General features: G+C 47.7%; 1 protein-coding gene and 1 long non-coding RNA gene across 6 annotated transcripts in view; both read left to right on the forward strand.

Moving 5' to 3' along the window:
- LRRC7 (leucine rich repeat containing 7) overlaps positions 1-20,422 on the forward strand; it is a 98,507-nt gene that overhangs the window by 12,804 nt on the left and 65,281 nt on the right. The window lies entirely within an intron of this gene.
- LOC144246735 (uncharacterized) lies at positions 8,342-9,209 on the forward strand. The gene is made up of 2 exons (XR_013340405.1): positions 8,342-8,832; positions 8,961-9,209. It is a non-coding gene; the product is annotated as an uncharacterized LOC144246735 (long non-coding RNA).

Here is a 20,422-nt window from a genome sequence, read left to right on the forward strand (position 1 = left end):
CCTTTAACTCACTTGCCTTCAGTCTTGGAAGCCACTCCCTGTGTCTGTCCCTGATTTTAAATCACTTTATATCACCTTTAAGTCACTCTGGGGGAGATCTGAGTGTCCAAAGGCTCGGAGCTGTTCCCTGGTGATCCCGCTCTGCCTGTGGAGATTCCCACTCACAATTTGGCTTCTCCCCTCAACCCTCCCTGTGTGCACCCCAAGTTGTTCAGTGCAGCCCCCCGAGCTCCCCATGCAGCTGGAGATGCATTTCTGGGCTCCCTGATCCCCCTAATCCCAGCAGCAGGAATGCTGAGGCACGTGGACTGGCATTAATTTCATTAAGCTGCTGTAATTCTCCCTAAAGAACAATCACGGTGCTGCTGATTCCGTGGCAGTGCAGGATCAGTGTCAGGCTGCCAGGCCTGGGACTATCCCCTTATCCCATTTTCCCCAGGAATTCCGTGCAGCAGCTGCCTGCTCCCTCCTAATTCCCTTCGCCAAGGAGGAGCCGTTTGTCACCAAAAAAGTGTTATTTTAGTTATGGTTTAGTCCTTGTCTCAGAACACAAAGGCTCCAGACACAATCCCAAAGATTTTTGGAAAAGAAGCACCACGAAAAGCAGGAATCTGAATCTAGTTCCTGCTGAAATAAACCCCCCAGAAATTCCCATAAATTCTCATTAATCCAGTGTTAGAGCCATCACAGAGGCATCAATATATTCACGGCTCCAATAAGAGATAGATTAATTTTATTTCTAGATTTCTTCCCTAAATCCTGACCAACAGGGCACCCCTTTGGCCTGAGCTCTCCCAGATTTGGGAATCAGGGAAATTCCTGCAGAATGTGGAAACCTCTGCAGGCCAGCCCCTGCTCCTCCAGGGATGACTGAACACTCCAGAAATCAGGACACACACCCGAGCACTAAAAAGGGACAATAGCTCAAGGTACCCTAGAGAAAAGTAACATAATTTGCAAATTTTGGCGGTCAGTGTCACCCTGCTTGCTTATTTACAAGAGGAATAATTCACCCAAACTCGGCAGTGATGGGGGGGAGCTGCCATCTGAGGCTGGGAATTTTTTGGCAATTTAGTTGTCAGGAAAGCACTGCTGGGAAACACAAATTTTTGGATTCTTGGTTTTTTTGGAAAACACTGCTGGAAAACACAATTTTAAACAGGGAAAGTGCATCTGGGACTGGCCTCATGTTTCTCACATGAAAACATCCCTGGGTGGTGAATTTATACCCCAGAAAATTCCCAGCATTTCTGTCAGTGCAAGTCAGAAACATGGAAGAAGATGGGGAAAAAAAAATCCAGCAGTTTTTGGGAGAAATTTCTTTCCCTGCGGTTTGTAGGATATAAATCTCCTTTGTGACGAGAGAGCTGTTATCACCGGGGGCTAAACCCCACCAAATAAAGCAATTAAAAGGTTCATTCTGCTCCCAAAAAAGAACTCCTATCATTCCCATTACTGCCATTCCGAGTTAAGCATGCAGGATGCACAGGAAAGAAATTTCAGACTAAAAGAATATTTTTACTGTGAAAATGAATATAAAATTATCAAATTTATATGTTAAAATATATTTATTTAAAATAGAGCCCTCTTTTAATTCAGAAGGGACTCAGTTACATAAAATAATTTCCCAATGTTTCTTTAGTTAAAAGGTGAATTTAAAAAAATATTTATAAATCAATAACTATAATCATGTAATGTGCATTTATATAAATATAAACAGACATTTATAAATGCCTCATGTACAAGTAGATAAATACATACATTTATTAATACAAATATGGACGTATAAATACCCGAGCCACACAGAAATTTAAATATGTAAACACACAAATATAGCTTAATACACCAAACCCAGGGCTATTTCCATATGCAAACACACACACACATAAATAAATATAGAAAATAGAAATAGAGATGTTTCAGGACAGAAAGGAACAATTATAAATGCAGGTGTTTGGCTCAGATTTTGTAGTTTCTTTTTAAGCACTGCCCGGTTTCTGGGCAGGAGCATCCCGGGTGCCAGGGCTGGGACATGGATGGTGTTCCAGCAGGGATTTGGTTTTGTGGGATCGCCTCTGGGGCCCTCGGTGTGAGCAGGGTGAGAAGCTCCTCAGCTCCCGTGGAAGCGTGAGGAGCGGAGCTGGGGGGGTTAAGGTCCTTCCCAGTCCAAACCAATCCGGGGTTCTGGGATCCCGTTTTTGGGGGATGGAGAGGAGGACGGAGGCGCCGGGAAGGGAACGAGGAATGTCGGAGCTGTCAGACTCTGCATCCACAAGGGAAATGTTCCACCTGAACAGAAAGAAAGTGGAATCATCCCAGAATCCTGGAATGGTTTGGGTTGGGAGGGACCTCAAATCCCACCCAGTGCCACCCTGCCATGGCAGGGACACCTCCCACTGTGCCAGGAGCTCCAGCCCCAGTGCCCAGCCTGGCCCTGGGATCCAGGGGCAGCTCCAGCTGCTCTGCAATTCCATCCCAGCCCTGCCCACCCTGCCAGGTGATTGAGGTGAGGTGAGCTGAGGTGAGGTGCTGTTCTTTCCCAATATCCCATCCAGCCCTGCCCTCTGGCACTGGGAATCCATTCCCTGTGTCCTGGCTCTGGGGCAAGTTAAAACCTCTGTTCTCTGGGAAGTTAAAAACTCTGTTCTCTGGAAAATTAAATCCTCCGTTCTCTGGGAAGTTAAAACCTCTGTTCTCTGGAAAATTAAAACCTCTGTTCTCTGGGAAGTTAAAACCTCTGTTCTCTGGAAAATTAAATCCTCTGTTCTCTGGGAAGTTAAAACCTCTGTTCTCTGGAAAATTAAAACCTCTGTTCTCTGGGAAGTTAAAACCTCTGTTCTCTGGGAAGTTAAAACCTCTGTTCTCTGGGAAGTTAAAACCTCTGTTCTCTGGGAAGTTAAAACTTCTGTTCTCTGGGAAGTTAAATCCTCTGTTCTCTGGGAAGTTAAATCCTCTGTTCTCTGGCACTTTCTGGGAACCCGGGCGGGTGTGAGGGTGAATCTGCTCGCTCTGTGTGAGGGGGTCTGTCGTTCCTGCAGAGTGCCCTGGGAGCTGTCCCTGAGGGTCCCTAGGGTCCCACATTCCCAGCTCCCTGTCCTGTGCAGGGCTGTGGGTGCTGGGAATGGCTCCAGCCCTGGAATGTGGGAATGCACGAGTTCTTTCCTGTGGAAATCATGGGAAGCGGGCAGGAAAGCAGCCTGGCTCCAAATGCCACATCCATACACAAAACAGACAATGAATATGCATGGCATGGTTTTCAATGAGGTCGCTGAACACAGAATAACCCCTGGGAGAATCTGGGGGTGAAAACAGGGACAAGCCTCATGTGCTCATGCACTGGTGTGAAATGTCCTGTGAAACAGCTGGGATGTGGATGTGCAGTGATTTGGGATTCCTCCCCAAAGCACTGAGCACAGCTGAGTTCACTCTTGGCTTTCTAAGGAGCACAAAAGGTAAAGCCATGGCTGAGGTCCTGTCTCAGCTGCAGAATTCCCTGAGAATTCCTCTGTGCCTCTTGCCTGCAGCCAGCCCAGCAGCAGGCAGGATTCCTGACCCATCCCTGGCACTGCCCAGGCCAGGCTGCAGCAGCCTGGGACAGTGGAAGCTGTCCCTGCCATGGCAGGGGTGGCACTGGGGGGATTTTGGGGTCCCTCCCAACCCAACCATTCCATAATTCCAGCATCCTCTGACAGAAAACTCCAAACAGGAAAATCCTTTCTTAAAACTCCTTTTAGGAGAGACACCACGATGTAATTAAAACGCTCAGGGTGTAATTGCATGTACACATTTCAAACGTGGCATTAAAGGGATTTTAATTGGGATGTAGCCAGTGCCTCTCCCAGGAGCAGAGATCCTGGTTTTCCCTGGCTGCAGGCAGGGGAATTCTGCCTTCCTTTCTCTGAGCAGAGATCCTGGTGCACCTCAGTGAGGATCCAGAGGGAGGCCCTGGGGTTATTTAAGGGTGTCTGTGCACTTTCCCCAGCTTTTAGCAGCTTGGTAGCTCCTAAATGGGCGCCCAGGGACTGATTTCCAAACTGGGCTTTAACCTCCATCCATAAAAGGCACGTTTGGGTCTCTCCTGAAAGACATTTTTACGTGCAAGTTGGGTAATTAGGAATTTAATCACCCCGCCTCCAGCGAGGAGAATGGTTTTTTGCATGGAAAAAAATAAAGCAAAGTTTAAAGGTTTTATTCCAGAGAGCAATTTGAAAGATTGATAGCCTGAAATGACTTGTTTGCCTTAGAAGTAACTGGATGGGAAATGCACTGGAAGTCACTTAGGTATCCAGGAGGGAAGGCAGGAAATGCAGGAATGGCGTTGTTTCACCCCAAAACACAAACCTCTGTCTGACATTTGAACGGCCCAGCTCACCCAGCGCTGGTTTTAAACCTCCAGAATTCTTTCAGCTGTTGGAACCATCACTGAGATTCCAGTGCCTTGCTGGGGTTGAGAGCATGGAGTTGTTTAGGTTGGAAAAGCCCTCTCAGATCATCGAGTTCACCATCCCTCCAGCTCTGCCCATGGCCCCAGACACCCTAAATCCTGCACATCCCCCAGGATCTGAGTGTTCCTGTGGGAAACGAAGCAGGATTTTGCTTTTCCAGGAGGTTGTGTTTGATTCAGGAGGAGATTCACGCTATTACAGGGAGTTTAGACCCTTTATTCCAGCTGTCCCAAAGCTGGTTTTCCAGAATGGGAGGGAGGCAGGATGGGGAAAAGGAAGAGTGCACTGCTGGAGCAGGAAGAAGGAATGGGAATATTCCACAGGGGATGTGTGGCAGCCAGGTCCTCACCCTGGGCTGGGGAGCTGCAGTTCCTGGGGCACAAATGCAGATCCAGGCTGTTCTCCTGGAACGCTTGGGCAGTTTTATGGATAATTAGGATAAAGTGGGGCGGCCATTTGCTGTGTAGGTGTGAGCTCCTGGCAGATCCTTAGGGCTCAGCATGGGAATTTAGTCAGGAATATCCCTTTCCTTGATGCTATTTGTTCCCAAAAGGCGATTTTATGCCGAGGTTTTTGGGTCAGGCTGTTCCGTGCTGGATCCATCCGTGGGCACCAGGCTGCCCTTGGATTTCTCCCTGCACTCCAGCTCTGGGGGAGAAAGGATTTGCAAAGTGTGAGTGAGACACCCAAAAAGTGGGGGGAAGGAGATTCCCTATTATCCGTGATGAGTTATGTAAGGAATCCTTGGTGAAAGAACGGGAGCCTGCCACGTTTGGAGATGTGCTGCAGCTCCTGGTGCTCTCCAGCAAATCCCACCTCTGCTGCTCACTCCATCCATGCTTCTGCAGCAGAAACATCCCCTGAGTGCCCTGGGGATCACCAGGCACGTGCAGCCTGGAAGGGATGCCTGCCCTTTGTGCTTATCCCAAAAAGCTGCCAGTCAGGATTAGGAATGGAAAAGTTCCTTCTGGAAAGGAAATGTTTTGCCTTTGGCCCTTTGGAATGTCTTTTCCAGCAAAATCCATGTTCCGTGTAAGGCCTGGAGGGCGACATTGCAGGTTACAGGCTGGATGAGCCTGCAGGTGTTTGGTGTTCTGAGCAGGAGAAAAGCTCCTTTGGGAGCTTTGGGATGGGGCTCTCCAAACAGGCATTTGGGATCTCCAGAGGATGGGCTCACCTCGGTAGTTGTGGCTTGAAGAAGCTTTTAAGTGGAAATCAGTGAAGTCCTTATGGGTTAATGAGGTGCTGACTGAGGGTGTTGGGTAAGGACAATTAAAATAAAAGGAATAAATATTCCTTAGGCCATATTCAGGGGTATTTATAGCCAAGAACGGCCAGAACTCGGGATTTTATGTTTAAATATAGCTGCTAGCTGCAGCAAGAGCTCCTCATCATTTATCCCACCTTTAGTGGACAAATTGATTGTGCTGTTTGCTTGGTGTATCCCTTTCCTCATAAAAACTTCAGGAAAAGCTGGAACTGCTCTGCTGTCCCCCAGAACTGGGGGTCACTCGTGTGAGGCTGAATTGCTGCTGCTGCATCTGCTCCCCTCTGCTTTACTGGCACAGCAGCACCAATATCCAGAATTAAGCAGGCTGAATAATTTCCAGGATATCAACACACTTTTAATTGTTTATAAATTGGCTGCATGAAGCGTTTGATTGATTTTTTTTTTTTTTTCCCCTAGGCTTGGTTCTGGGTAATTTGTTTTGTTGTTGATTTGTGTTGGGGTTTTTTGAAGTTTGGAGGTTTTGCAGCTGAAGACCAAGGGAAAAATCACTTTTTTGTTTTTAGGTGTTGTCAGAGGAGTTTTGAACATTCTGGGACCAGGACAGGGAAATGCAGCAGTGGTTAGTTCTGGAATTAAATTGTTCCTCTTCCCACATTTATGAGGGAGAATTCTGGACTGTGTCGTGCACAGATCTTTTGTATCCTTGGTGGACTTGATTCCTTGCTCAGTTGGATTTTCAGAGCGTGCTGGGCTCGTGTCAAAGTGATCATTAAACCTGGGTCACACTGTGCTCATAAAAATGGGTAAAACCGGGGTTGGGAGGGCAGCTTATTTCGGGCACTCCTTGCCTGTGAAATGCTGATTTCCCAGCGATCCTGCAGCTCCTCTGGAACTGGTTTTTGGGACGCCGAGGAGCACAACGTGCGCGCTCCCCGCTCACAACGCCCTGAGCTCCGGGGCTGCTTTGCAAACGCTTTCAAATATTATTGTCCCCGGCCCTAGAAATATGATTTAAAAGCCTTTCTGAGAGCGCTTTTGCCCCGGGGCTGCTGCACAGAGCCCCAGTGTTCTGGGGGATAATGCAGACGGGGCTTTTAGATAGAGCTGCTCTCCCTGCTGGCTTTCTTCTCCAGCGCTGAATGAAACCATTGCTGCCATGTGCTTTTTGTGTGCCCCCTCTGAGCCACGGCCTTGTCCTGGCTCCTGTCTGCCCGGGCTCCGGGTGACTGGTGCTGCCTGCCTCGGGCAGCTGCCAAGAGCTGAGCTTCCATCCTGCAAAGCAGCAAAAGGATGGGAGCCCTTGTTGGGCGAGCTCAGCCTGGGGAGATCTCTGCCTTTCTCTCTGCCTTTCTCTCTGCCTTTCTCTCTGCCTTTCTCTCTGCCTTTCTCTCTGCCTTTCTCTCTGCCTTTTCCTCTGCCTTTCTCTCTGCCTTTCTATCTGCCTTTCTATCTGCCTTTCTCTCTGCCTTTCTCTCTGCCTTTTCCTCTGCCTTTCTCTCTGCCTTTCTCTCTGCCTTTCTCTCTGCCTTTCTCTCTGCCTTTCTCTCTGCCTTTCTCTCTGCCTTTTCCTCTGCCTTTTCCTCTGCCTTTTCCTCTGCCTTTCTCTCTGCCTTTCTCTCTGCCTTTCTCTCTGCCTTTCTCTCTGCCTTTCTCTCTGCCTTTCTCTCTGCCTTTCTATCTGCCTTTCTCTCTGCCTTTCTCTCTGCCTTTTCCTCTGCCTTTCTCTCTGCCTTTCTCTCTGCCTTTCTCTCTGCCTTTCTCTCTGCCTTTCTCTCTGCCTTTCTCTCTGCCTTTCTCTCTGCCTTTTCCTCTGCCTTTTCCTCTGCCTTTTCCTCTGCCTTTCTCTCTGCCTTTCTCTCTGCCTTTCTCTCTGCCTTTCTCTCTGCCTTTCTCTCTGCCTTTCTCTCTGCCTTTCTATCTGCCTTTCTCTCTGCCTTTCTCTCTGCCTTTTCCTCTGCCTTTCTCTCTGCCTTTCTCTCTGCCTTTCTCTCTGCCTTTCTCTCTGCCTTTCTCTCTGCCTTTCTCTCTGCCTTTCTCTCTGCCTTTCTCTCTGCCTTTCTCTCTGCCTTTCTCTCTGCCTTTCTCTCTGCCTTTCTCTCTGCCTTTCTCTCTGCCTTTCTCTCTGCCTTTCTCTCTGCCTTTCTATCTGCCTTTCTCTCTGCCTTTCTCTCTGCCTTTTCCTCTGCCTTTCTCTCTGCCTTTCTCTCTGCCTTTCTCTCTGCCTTTCTCTCTGCCTTTCTCTCTGCCTTTCTCTCTGCCTTTCTCTCTGCCTTTCTCTCTGCCTTTTCCTCTGCCTTTTCCTCTGCCTTTTCCTCTGCCTTTCTCTCTGCCTTTTTCTCTGCCTCTTCCTCGCAGACCCATCTGCATTTTCAGGGGGGCACTCGGCCACGCTGGCCGTGGCACTGCCTGGTTCCCACATCCCTGCTTTTCCTCTCGTGCTCGTGGCTACTCCTGGCACAATCCCCTGCCTTTCTCTGGGGAAGGTGCCGAAGCCACAGCCTGAACATCCTCCTTGGAGGAGAGATTTGGTTGCCTGGAAACTACAGCTGAGCCAACAGGAATTTCAGTTCCAAAGGAAATTCTGGGGGGTTCTTTCTTATTTTCCTCCTTTTAGGCCGGAACAAAGGCTGCAGAATTCCTTCCAAGCTGCCCTAGAAGTGCTCGTGGAGGCATTTCAGTGCCACCCGATGCAGATGCTGGATGGAGAGGCTGGTGCAGGATACAGAACATTTGCACGAGGAAGGGTTGTGCTGTTCTGTCCTAGAAAGGTTAAAATGGATTTTCTGGAGCTGATTGAAAACTCTGACACCTCCCACTTGGGAACCAAAACTCTCAGAGGAAAATATTTGTATGGCGAGTTATATTTTTGGCAAAATATTGTCTTCACTTTTGAACTCCGTGGCTAGGAAATTTTAGGGGATTCAAGTAGTTTCTCCAAGCCCAGCTTTGGGTTTTCCGTTCATCCTGAAGCCAAGTGCTGTGATTTTTTTTTTTTTTTTAAAGCCTAGCCTGCTTTATTTCCAGCTGAGGGGCACTGCCTGTTTCTCCCCTGGGTTTGGATGTGTGAAATTTGGGACATTCCCTGCCAGCTGCAGAGGACACCAGGAAAAGTTGGAGCAGCAGTGGCTGGGAGGGCTCCTCCTGTGCCTCCTTCCCGTGGGTGCTGGGGGGATCTGGGAGGGGATCTGGGGACACTGGGAGGTGCAGGGCTGTGGCAGGGCTGTCACCTCACGGGGACACCCTGATCTGCTGTGCCACGGCACCGATTCCCCTCCTGGCTCCAGGGCAGGGATGGGCACGGGGTCAGGGCACCAGGAACCAGCCCTGCTCCCACAGGATGGACCCGAGGCAAAGGAAATCTGCTTTTCTGCCCTGAGCCCCCTGAGCTGCTTCTCCTGCCTGCTCCCACTCGGAGGGAAGGGACCGAGGATGGTGCTTGGCATTTCTTTGACATTGTGCTGGAGCTAATAATTCGTGGTGAAGAGCAGAGACAGAGTTCCTAAAAATAAATTACTGGAGAACTTCTCCTAAGAGGCACACTGACTCCTTCCCCCTCTCCCTCTGGCATTTTGTTCCACCCTAATTCGTGGCATTGACAAATTTAGGGATGGCAGGGATTTATTGTTGTTTCTCTATCAGCACTAAAAGGAAATCAATGGCATTTCTCCTGGATCTCAGATGCTCAAGGGGCAATGGCTTCCCACTGCCAGAGGTGGGATATGGAAAGGGAATTCCTGGCTGTGAGGGTGGGAAGGGGCTGGAATAGAATTCCCAGAGAAGCTGGGATGCTCCTGGATCCCATGGCGGGGGTGGCACTGGGTGGGCTTTAAGGTCCCTTCCAACCCAAACCAGCCTGGGATTCTGGGGTGGGATTCTCTGAAATCTTGGCTGGAAGAGTTCCCTGTTGTGTTCATGGTGTTGAGGCAGCAGAACTCACCTGCTGGCAAGAAAATTCTTATTTATTATTACCAACCTTTCCTAAAGGCCATGACTGGGTTGGCTCAGGGACAGCACAAGGCTCCCATTTTTGAGGACACAGCGTAGCCCTTCTCTTTTTTGGTCCGTTTTAGGTTCTTTTCCTTTGCTTCCTGCATTTTCAAGGGAACTGCTCAGGCTGGGCCTGTGCTCAGGGTAGCAAGTGCAGATGAAAAGCTCCCAGCTCCAGCGCTGCAGCAGAGGCTTCATTCAGAGCAGCCTTTTCAAAGCAGGTGCTGACCTACTTGCTTTAAATTGGGCCCTTTTTAACGGTACTTAATTAAAATCTATTCCTTTCTTAACGCACTCCGTGAAAGCCCTTTGTGCATCCCAAGGGTCACTACCCAGAAGTGGCAGCTCTGGGGATGGTGTCCCGGGAGCCATTCCACTTTTCCCCAAATAAATTGATAAATTGTCCTGTCCTGGTGCTCAGAGCCCTTCAGCCCCTGCACGTGTGTTGGACACTACTTTGGGTTGTGGGGTGGTTTTGTGTGGTGGAAAAACTTTTCTTTTAACTTATTCTTCTAAGAAAAGGCTCAGTAGTCTTTTGTTGTTTGGTTTTATGGTTGTTTATTGTCAGGTATCCAAAAGACTGTTTTTTTGGGGCTGCTGCGGTTTGTTCAGCAGCTTAGGTAAAGGCACATATACTTTTGACATCTTTTTTGTTTGCTGTGTTGTTGTTTTTTCTTTGTCTGCCCTTGGCTGCTGCTATCTTTTATATGGTACATTATGTGTTATATGTTTATAGTTTTTCCTTAATATTTACTACTTATATTAAATGGTGCTTTTTTACTTTAAACTAATTTATGAATGCTGACATTACTAAAAGCATGGAGGTAAGGAAGAAGAAAGAGGAAGGACAGGACTGGCCAAAATTCTCCTATCTTAGAACTTCTGACCCCTATGTACAAAACTAAAACCCCCCTGTATAAGCATTAAAACCCCCCTGTACAGCACTAAAAAATTCTTCCTTTTACTTTGTAACTGCTTCTACTATAATATCTAAACTTTTGTGACTTCTTGTTCTTCCTGCAAGGTTGGTAAATCATTCTATGGCTCAAACCCAAAATCACAGCTGTTTGCAGCTGCCTGCAGGGTCTCAAATGCTTCTGAGCAGAGTTTGGAACCTCTAAAAATGTCTGAGGGACATTTGGAGTTCCCACACACGAGGAAGCCTTTGTGATCCTGGAGGGAGCTCAGCAGCACTCCCTGGGTTTTCACTCCCCAAAACCAGGAGGGAATGGCCGGGAATGGTGGGGATGGATTCCCTGGAAGCGGAGATGAAAGCAGTGCCTGCAGAGTGCAATGAAATGTCACTCTGGGTTATGTCAGAGCAGATCTGCCGCGGCACATTATTGCAGATTTGCACTTGACAGCGGGGTCTGACCGCCCAACAATTATCATTTAACAGCTCATTTATCCCCAGGCAGCTCTGGCCATGACAGGGAAATCCCTGGGTCTCCAAGGTCACGCGTGGCCTGGATCAGCCTGGAATTGTTAATGAAACCTCGCGTGCATTGAAGGGTTCCCTTCTCCAAAAGGAAGCTTTTGTCTTGTTTATTGGGCTATAAATCTGCTGGAAAAGGTTGGATTGCAGTTAATTAAAATGCAAGCAAACAATGAGCAGGAGCTGCATCTGTCACGGGTTTGTTTTGGGGTTGTTATTGTGGCATTTGGGAAGGGAGCAGATGAGTTTGTTTGTTCCAAAGCCAATTAGGAAGGGACAAAATGATCAGTCAGCAGCAGGTACCAGTGTGGGAACAACCTTCCCAGAGCCTGTGGTGCTGGGAAGGAACCTTTTCCTTGGAAGTAAAATCTGTATGCTGGGAGGGGATGTATCAGTCAAAACCTGAGGGGTTTTTTGGAGCTTTTTTGAACTTTGTTTTGCAAGGTTTTGAGAGGTTGAGAGGGACCTTGAAGCCCATCCAGTTCTTCTCCCCTACACCTCCCACTGTGCCAGCTGCTCCAAACCCCTCCAGCCTGGCCTTGGGCACTGCCAGGGATCCAGGGCAGCCACGGCTGCTCTGGGAATTCCATCCCCAAACCCTCACAAGGAGGAATTCCTTCCCAAAATCCCACCCATCCCTACCCTCTGGCAGCAGCAGAAGCTCGGGACCTCACCTCCTGCTCTGCTCCCTTCCACATCTCCACCTCCCAGGGAAGATCCTGAGATCCAACTCCTTTATTCCTGACATTGTGGGGGCACAAAAGAAAATCAAGGAGGATTTGGCACCCCAGAAATTCATGTGCAGGTGGTGAAGGTCACCCAAGCAGCCAGGGCTGCTTAGAGATGCTCATCCCTGTTTCTGGAGAGCGCTCCATGATTTCAGCTCCTTGCCTTTGGATCCACAGGCACAAAATCCAGGAATAAAAGCATTTCCAGCATAGAGAAATGGCCAAATGAACCCCATCTTTACTGTCTCAGAATTTTTAGGACTTGGGACTTCCTGAGCAGCACCTCCCAGGCTGTTTTAAAGGGAGTAGAACTGCACAAACAATACTTTAAAAATTACTGAACTTGTCAAAATTTGAGGCTGGACAGCAAATTCCTAAATTAAGATCTCTCAGTGGGAAATATCAGGATTGAGTTTAATTTCTTTTTCTATGAAATAGATTGATTTTTGCTCTAATTAGTCCATTACTTGTCACTAGAAGGTCCCAATAAGACCTGAGAATATTTGACATGACATATGGATGGCATTGATCTCAAAATCAAAATATTGTCTTTATTTCGTTTCCTTTCTAAGCCGCGCAAATTGTTACATCTTTTTCTGGTCAGAATTCCTCCTGTTTTGTTCTAATGAAACATCTTGACAGTTTGAATCAGAAAATATGGGATACCTTGGGACTGAAAGGGAGGAAGAGCTGCTTTCATTAGTGTAAAAACGTTATCACAGTCTCACACATGGGTGCTAAAAACATCTGCTCCTCTAATTAGTTCACTGAGTATTTCATTTTTCTGCATGAATTGGAAGGCTCAGACACGCCGTGCTGGGCTCCATTACAACTGAAACAACAGAAAATCAGCTCGGCCCAGGCCTAGACAAAGGCTCTCAAAACACAGAAATTCTGCTTTCAAACAGAATTTCTGGGGTTCGTGGCCTCAGACAAAGCCTTGAAAGCGTTAAAGCAAAAAGGGTTTGAGCAGGGATGGCTCCAGTGTTCTGTGTGGTGACTTTCGCAACGCTTAATGGCATCTGAGGGAATAATTAGTGCTTAATTTGGGCTTGGTTTCGTGTGCAGCGTTTGGGGAACGCGGACACATCCACGTCAGTGTTTAACGTAAAGTACAGCAGGTTTCATTGCTGGGATATGGGATCAGAGTCGATTGTGGGGATTCTGCTTCCCTTTTTTCCTTCCTAGGGAATGCCCAGTTGCCTGGGACCCAAGCTTTGGGCTGATCCATCTCTTCTTTCCCTCTGGATTTGTGTGAATTCTCACCTCTGTGCCTTGAGGGATGGCAGGGAGTCCCCTGAGGCTGGGAATTCACATGGAACGTGTGGGAAATTCACATAAAACATTGGAAATTCACATGGAGCATGTGGGAAATTGTTCACATGGAACATGTGGGAAAGTCACATGGAATATTGGAAATTCACATGGAATATATAGGAAATTACTTGCATGGAACATGTGGCAAATTCACATAAAATGTTGGAAATTCACATGAAACATGTGGGAAATTGTTCACACGGAATGTGTGGGAAATTCACATAAAACATTGGAAACTCACGTGGAATATGTAGGAAATTATTCACATGGAATATGTAGCAAATTATTCACATTGAACATTGGAAGTTCACATGGAACATGTAGGACATTATTCACATGGAACATGTGGGAAATTCACATGGAACATTGGAAATTCACATGGAATATGTAGCAGATTATTCACATGGAACATGTGGCAAATTATTCACATGGAACATATGGGAAATTATTCACACAGAACATGTGGGAAATTCACATGGAACATGTGGGAAATTCACATAAAACATGTGGGAAATTCACATAAAACATTGGAAATTCACATGGAATATGTAGGAAATTACTCACAGGGAACATGTGGCAAATTCACATGGAGCCTGCAGGAAATTCACATAAAACATTGGAAATTCACATGGAATATGTAGGAAATTACTCACAGGGAGCATGCAGGAAATTATTCACATGAAACATGTGGCAAATTCACATGAAGCATGTGGGAAATTCACATGAAGCATGTGGGAAATTCACATAAAACATTGGAAATTCACATGGAGCATGTGGGAAATTGTTCACATGGAACATGTGGGAAATTCACATGGAACACTAGAAATTCACATTGCATATGTAGGAAATTACTCACATGGAGCATTGGAAAATTCACATAAAACATTGAAAAATCACCAAAAAAAATTGGAAATTCACATGGAATATATAGGAAATTATTCACATGGAACATTGGGAAATTATTGACACGGAACGTGTGGGAAATTCACATGGAACACATGGAAAATTTGCAAGGAATAGGCAGGAAATTCACCTCCAGCAGGTTTCCAGGACAGAAGTGCCAAGCAGTTGCTGTCGGTTCCCGTGGTCACTGGGGTCACCTGGAGCAGGGTGGCCAGGCCGTGTCCAGCGGGGCGTGGGTTTCTCCATGGCTGGAGTCCCCACGGTCTCCTGGGATAACCCGTGCCAGGTTCGTGGCAGCAAACCAGGTTTTTAGCCAGGTTTGTGGCAGCAAACCAATTAAACCTGGCTAATTGCGAGGGGAGATGGTTTGGAATGCTGCTGCTTGGCCGCTGCACGTTAATGTGGAAGTGGAATTTTAGGAGGATATCTGTACTGCTGCAAGGAGATGTTTCCATGCCAAACTCCAGCCCTGATTTCATTGGAGTGCTCAGAGCTGGGATTTTGGGTGTGACTCATCTTTAGTCACAGCAGAGCCTGACATTCCCATTTGGAAAGGGCAAAATCTGCACTCCGAGGGGGAGTTGGGCTGGTTTGGATTTTGTGCTGGAATTTTTCAGCACTGGAGGAGAAAGAAAGAGGGAATATTCTGTTTGTCTCCCCCCGATCTCTGATAAAATCCCAGTCTCATGAAGTCCTGGGTTGTGCCAGGCTGCCATGGCTTTTCTGAGATTAAAAGCCAGGCCAGACTGTTTTATAGGCACATCAACATCCCTTGAAAAGCAACTTGGTGTGCCGAGGCAATGAATCTGTGGAATACATTTGGGCTGCTGCCCAGGGGCATAAACCAGGAGAAATACTCGGTGCCCTTGGTGAAAACACAAGGGGAATTGTGGAATCATGGGCTGGAAGGGACCTCAGAGCCCATCCAGCTCTGACCTGCTGTGGGCAGGGACAACTTCCACTCCAAACCCTGTCCAAGCTGGCCTTAAGGACATTTTTGTGCCTCACTGCAGCCCCTGCAGAGCTCCCGGGTTTTGGCTTTGTCTCTAAACTGATGGGTCCTCTTGAGAAAAATTCCCTAAAAGCAAAGAATTAAGTCAGGAAAATGTCACGAAAAAAAAACTTGTTCTAAACCAGGAGGAACTTCTTTCTCTGGCAGACTGACATCTCCTATAATCATCTTCTAAATCCAGAAGACAGGTTCTTTGTCATCTAAATAATCGCTTTTTTGCTCTCATGGGAAGTGACAAAGTGAAATCCTCCCCTCAGAATTCCGTCTGTTCCAAGTGGATGCTCGCACACCTCGCAGCCCTGCTTCAGCAGCTCCCATCTCATCTCAGGCATTGCCAGACTTCAGCTCCTCTCTCTCTCAGTGAGTGTTTATTTGTGTTTTCGACTCAGTGCAAGTCCCCAGAAATTAAAATGTAATAGTCCTGGGTCAGGATTGGCAGCTCTAATTCCACCACTGAGAGCTTCCGTGGATTAAATTCCATCCCAGCTCTGCCCTGTGGAGCGGAGGGGTGCTGAAGGGCAGGCTGGATGGAGTTTGGAGCTCCCTGGGATGCTGGAAGGTGTCCCTGGGATGACTGAGGATCCCTTGCATCCCAAAGCATTCCCTGCTTCCAGGAGAGCTCTGGGGTCTTGCCAGGCACAGGTTCCCTTCCATGGGGATGAACACGGCTTGAAGGGCTGGGGCAGGAGCTGGGCTGGGATCCCATTCCCCACTGCCCCTGGAACGTTTCCCTCCGTCCCCTGAGACAGAGCGAAAACTGAACAGGGTGCAAATCCCTCTGGATTTAGGCAAAATGTGCCACTTTGAGCTCACTAAATGCGCTCTTTAGTCTGGTGACTGCAGGCCTAGCAAAACTAGCCCAGCAGAGGAGAAAGAATGCAAATTTCCACACTAAAAGATAAGAGATAAGAAAGGGACCTTAAAACGGACAGGGCAGAGCGACCCAGGAGTTCTGTCTGTACTTTCTGACAAAAACGGAGCACAAGTGTAACCAGCTGTAAGTGTAATGTAAAATCAGCAGAATGCATATGCATTAACCTATTATAAAATTCTATGCATATGGAAATTAGTAGAGGTAATAAAATAGGATTGGGAGTTCTCAGAGGTACATATGTCCATTGAAGGGCAGTGAGTCCCCACATGTAAATAAACTTACCCAATCCCTACAAATCTTCATTAGAATTGTAGGGTTTGATTTTTCATCCCCACACCTGCATGGGGTAACTCCTGCTGTGACATTGCTGTGACATCGCTCTGCTGTTGTCTCCTCCCAAAACCTTTCCCTTCCTCTGGATTCCCAGCAAGCTGCCGGCTTGTCCGGGGTAAATAATTCAGGAATTTCTGTTCACACCTCCCAGGGAGCTGAGGGGTCAGGAGGGAGCTGCTGAACCTTCTTCCCACTGGGAATAAACCCAGCAGAGCATGCCTGGGATATCTTGTCCCTGCCACCCCCTTGGGCTGTGCCGTGCCAGGAGATGATCCAGGGAAAGCACCTGTGGAATTTTATTGTTCATCTCTTCCTGAATATGGGACTAATCCTCCATTGGAGAGGATTAAGCCGGGAGAAATGTGCTGGAAATGACTTGGACCAAAAATAATTTAAGTGAAACGTTCTGTCTCATTTTGAATTTTATTTGAATTTTACTGAATTCATTTTTTTCTGACTGTGTGAGATCAGCGTTGCACCAAACACATTCCCCCTTTTCAGAAGATTTCTCCAGTTTAAAAAGTGTTCAAGCAAAGGCATTTCCAGCCTGGTTTTGGCAGCTGTCATTAACCAACAGTTGGAATCCCAAAATGTTTCCTTAAAATAATTCACCTGCTGGTTGAGCAGGATGAAACCTGTGAGCCTCTGAAACACCAATTTTGTGACTAATGGGATTAAATTTCATAACAACAGCACTGAATTTCACAGCTAGGAAGGCAACAAATGTAAAAAATATGCACAGAGATGTAATTTATTTTTTCCTTTTTTTTGTTTCAAACTTGACTTTGGAGAGTGAGAGCTCCAGAAGGAGCTGTAGATAAATATTAAAAATGGGGGTTAAACCAAGCAAACATTCAAGGCTGGAAGTTGTCAGGTTTCTGAGCAGGGAACAAGCTGGTTAAAATACAGTTTTTATCTCTTTTTATAGATCCACTATTCTAAAAGACTCCGTAACTATGGTTGCTGCTGTCTTTCTGTTCCATTTGTACTGAGCAGAAGAATGGGGATATTTTTTGCACCTTTTGGGAAAGGGGAGTGGTTTTACTCCAGGGAAACTTGCTGTGAGGAAAGGATGGAAAGGAGAGCTCAAGGTGAACTCTGCCCTGCCTTAAATCTATTTCCAGCGGGCAGCAGCTGGAGGAGGAAAGGCGTGAGAGCCCGGATCCCTGGGGAGGTGAGGAGCAGCCAGGGCTGTGCCCCAGCTCGGCTTCAGAGCCAGCCTCTGGTGCTCACCCTGCCCAGGCTCTCAGCCTCCCACACTGCTGCCAGCCCCTGGGAAATGAGGGCTTTTTCCTGGTGGTTACTGAGAATTCCCAGCGCTGCTCCTTGTGCCCGTTCCCTTGGCTTCTTCCTGTGCCAGCTGGGGGGGGTCGAGGTCTGTCCCCTCTGCCACCCTCTCGAACGGGGTGACAACACTTGGCTGACAGAGAAGCCAAATCCTGCCTCTCTTTATTGCTGTTTTCCCCTTTTCCTTAGGGTTAAACCCCCATAATTAGCATTGAAATAACGGGATTTTAGAACATTTGCTTTGCCCATACCTTACACAGCCCAAGAGGAAAGATCCTGCCAGGCTGAGGAAAGATCCTACAAGGTTCTGGTTTTGGTGACTTCGTGACAGTCTTTAGTTTTCCCTCTGGATTCCCACATCTTGCTGGACTTGTGTCCACTCCATGCAGCCCATCCCTATAACTGAGCCCGCTGGCAGAGGAAAAAGAGGAATAAATAAAAATCCCCTGGATGGATCCAGGCCAGTTAATGATAGCGGGGGGCTGCAAAGAAGTGGAGAAGATTGCAGGAGGAGCAGGCAGGAGCAGCCCTGCAGCTGGGGCAGGCTGAGCTGAGGGCTGAGGGGCTGGGAGCCGTGGTGGGGTCCCCCAGGGGTCCCTGGCCGTGCCCTGCTGCTCCCTGCTCGTTCCCTGGGAGCAGCACGCCCGGGAGCGTCGGGCTGTTGTTCATCTTCCCCATGCCATCTGCTTTCCTGGGTGGGAGGGAGGAATGGGATCCACTCCAAGCTGCTCCAAATGTTTTTCCCTGGTTGAGGCTGAGGTTCAGATGTTCATGTGCAGCTCCTGACGCCGTTCAGCGGCGCTGGCAGGGCTGGGCTGGGGCAGTCCTGATCCAGATGGATCCAAGGGAGCTGGGGGCACCTCTGGGTGGGCATGGAAAGCTCTGGGGTCACTGCTGCACCCAGGGGCAGTGGGATCACCTCTGGGTGGGCATGGAAAGCTCTGGGGTCACTGCTGCAGCCAGGGGCAGTGGGATCACCTCTGGGTGGGCATGGAAAGCTCTGGGGTCACTGCTGCACCCAGGGGCACTGGGGGCACCTCTGGGTGGGCATGGAAAGCTCTGGGGTCACTGCTGCAGCCAGGGGCAGTGGAGCTGTCCCTGAATTCCCGTGCTGCATTCCCGGTGTGTTCTGTCTGTATGGACTGAGTGCTCCCTCCTCAGCTTTTTTCCCAGCCCTACCCCACCCCTCTCTGTTCCCACATCTCCATGATTGCTGCTGATTTTTCATTCTTGTTTGGATTCTCTCACGTCCCACCCCAAATTCTCTTTACTTCCCCTCCGCTCAAACAGTGGCCAGAGCCCTGATCCCATTCTCCCTCTTTTTCTGATCCCTGTCCTCATTTTCTGATCCCCGTATTTTTTCCATAGCCAGCTGACACTGAGCACAGTGAGATTCTTTTTTGATTTTCTTTCCCAGTTTGCATTTTTCTGCCTTTAAATCAGTGAATCTCACCACAAAGCTGAGCCTGGGAAACTGAGAAGAGCTTCTGGATGCTTTTTCCTGGTTTTTTTTTTTTTGCAGTGGCTCCTGCAGGAGAGTTTTCTACATGTGCCTCCCTTGAGTGACAACACTGGAAAACTGTCAAAGGCTGGGAGGTGGGAACTGTGGGGATTGAAATCCCTGCAGCACTTACAGCTCAATCCCAAAATCCTGCCGTGCTTTGGGACCTTAAATCCCATCCCATTCCATGGGCAGGGACACCTCCCTCCATCCCAGGCTGCTCCGGCCCCAGTGTCCAGCCTGGCCTCTCATGGATCCTGACTCCCCACTCCCTGGATGGCTGTAAAACAATCCTGGTTTTAGGAAAATCCTTTTCTTTCTCCTCAATTAAGTCCTGATAGGATGAGTTTGCCTCTTTTTTTAAGGCCGTGGAGGGATCGAATTTTTATTTTGCCACTGGAGAACTCAGAGAAAGGATGTGTTTAATTAAATATTAACAAAATCCTCTCTGAGTTGTAAGAGCTCAGTACCCGTAGTAGATCAGTAAATTCAGGGTTGTCTTGGAGTCACCCAGCTCCGAGGACTTTAATGGATATAATTCAGTGTATTTTGGGTTGGTTTTATTGGTTTTTGGAGGTGACATCCCCATCCCCACAGGAACTCTTTCCACTGCCTCCTCCAGGTCTCCCAGAGAGAATCCACATGGACTAAAAAGTGACAATGTCTCAAAACGGAGAAATTACCAATCTGTCAGAAATGTTTCAATAGAAATGAGCATAAAATAGAATAAAAATATTGATAATATAATCTAAGAATAAATAAAGTGTTTTGGCAATAACCAGAGAAAATTGTCAGGTGCCAAGGAGTACTGGAGGAGGAACTGGGGACCTCGTGCTGCTCTGGGGACATTGTTCCACGTTTTTATTTTCATCATTGTCAGTAGAAAGGTGGCTGGGATAATTTAAATGGAAATAAACTGATGGAATCGTCAGCCGTCCAATGAATTTAGAAAAGCCTCGGGAAAAGCCTCAGTTCCTCTGCTGTCACTGTGGGAATGACAAACAGGGGTTGCTCAGTTTGGTTCTGGGGAAAGATCTGGGAAATATTCGATTGGTGCAGTTCAAAAAATCGAGTTAAATCTTTATAAAATGCATCTGTTTGAGAGCTTTGCTCTGGAAAAGGTGAAGTTCTAATATTGGCAATTCCTGTCAGAATTAACCTGCGTTCTGTAAACTGGGATTTGGAGGATGCTGTAACAACATTCCAAGTGTTGCTGGGAGTGCTGTGGCTCTAATTCCAGGCAGAGCTGGGCAGAGCCCTCCAGATTTCTTTGGATGATTGGTGGCTTTACTTTGGTTTGTAGTTGTCCAAACAATTCAATATTTGGTACCTGCTGCAGAAAATGTCCATAAAATCCTCATTCAGCCCA

Source organism: Lonchura striata, chromosome 9, assembly GCF_046129695.1.
Source record: "Lonchura striata isolate bLonStr1 chromosome 9, bLonStr1.mat, whole genome shotgun sequence".
In the NCBI taxonomy this organism is placed as follows: domain Eukaryota; kingdom Metazoa; phylum Chordata; class Aves; order Passeriformes; family Estrildidae; genus Lonchura; species Lonchura striata.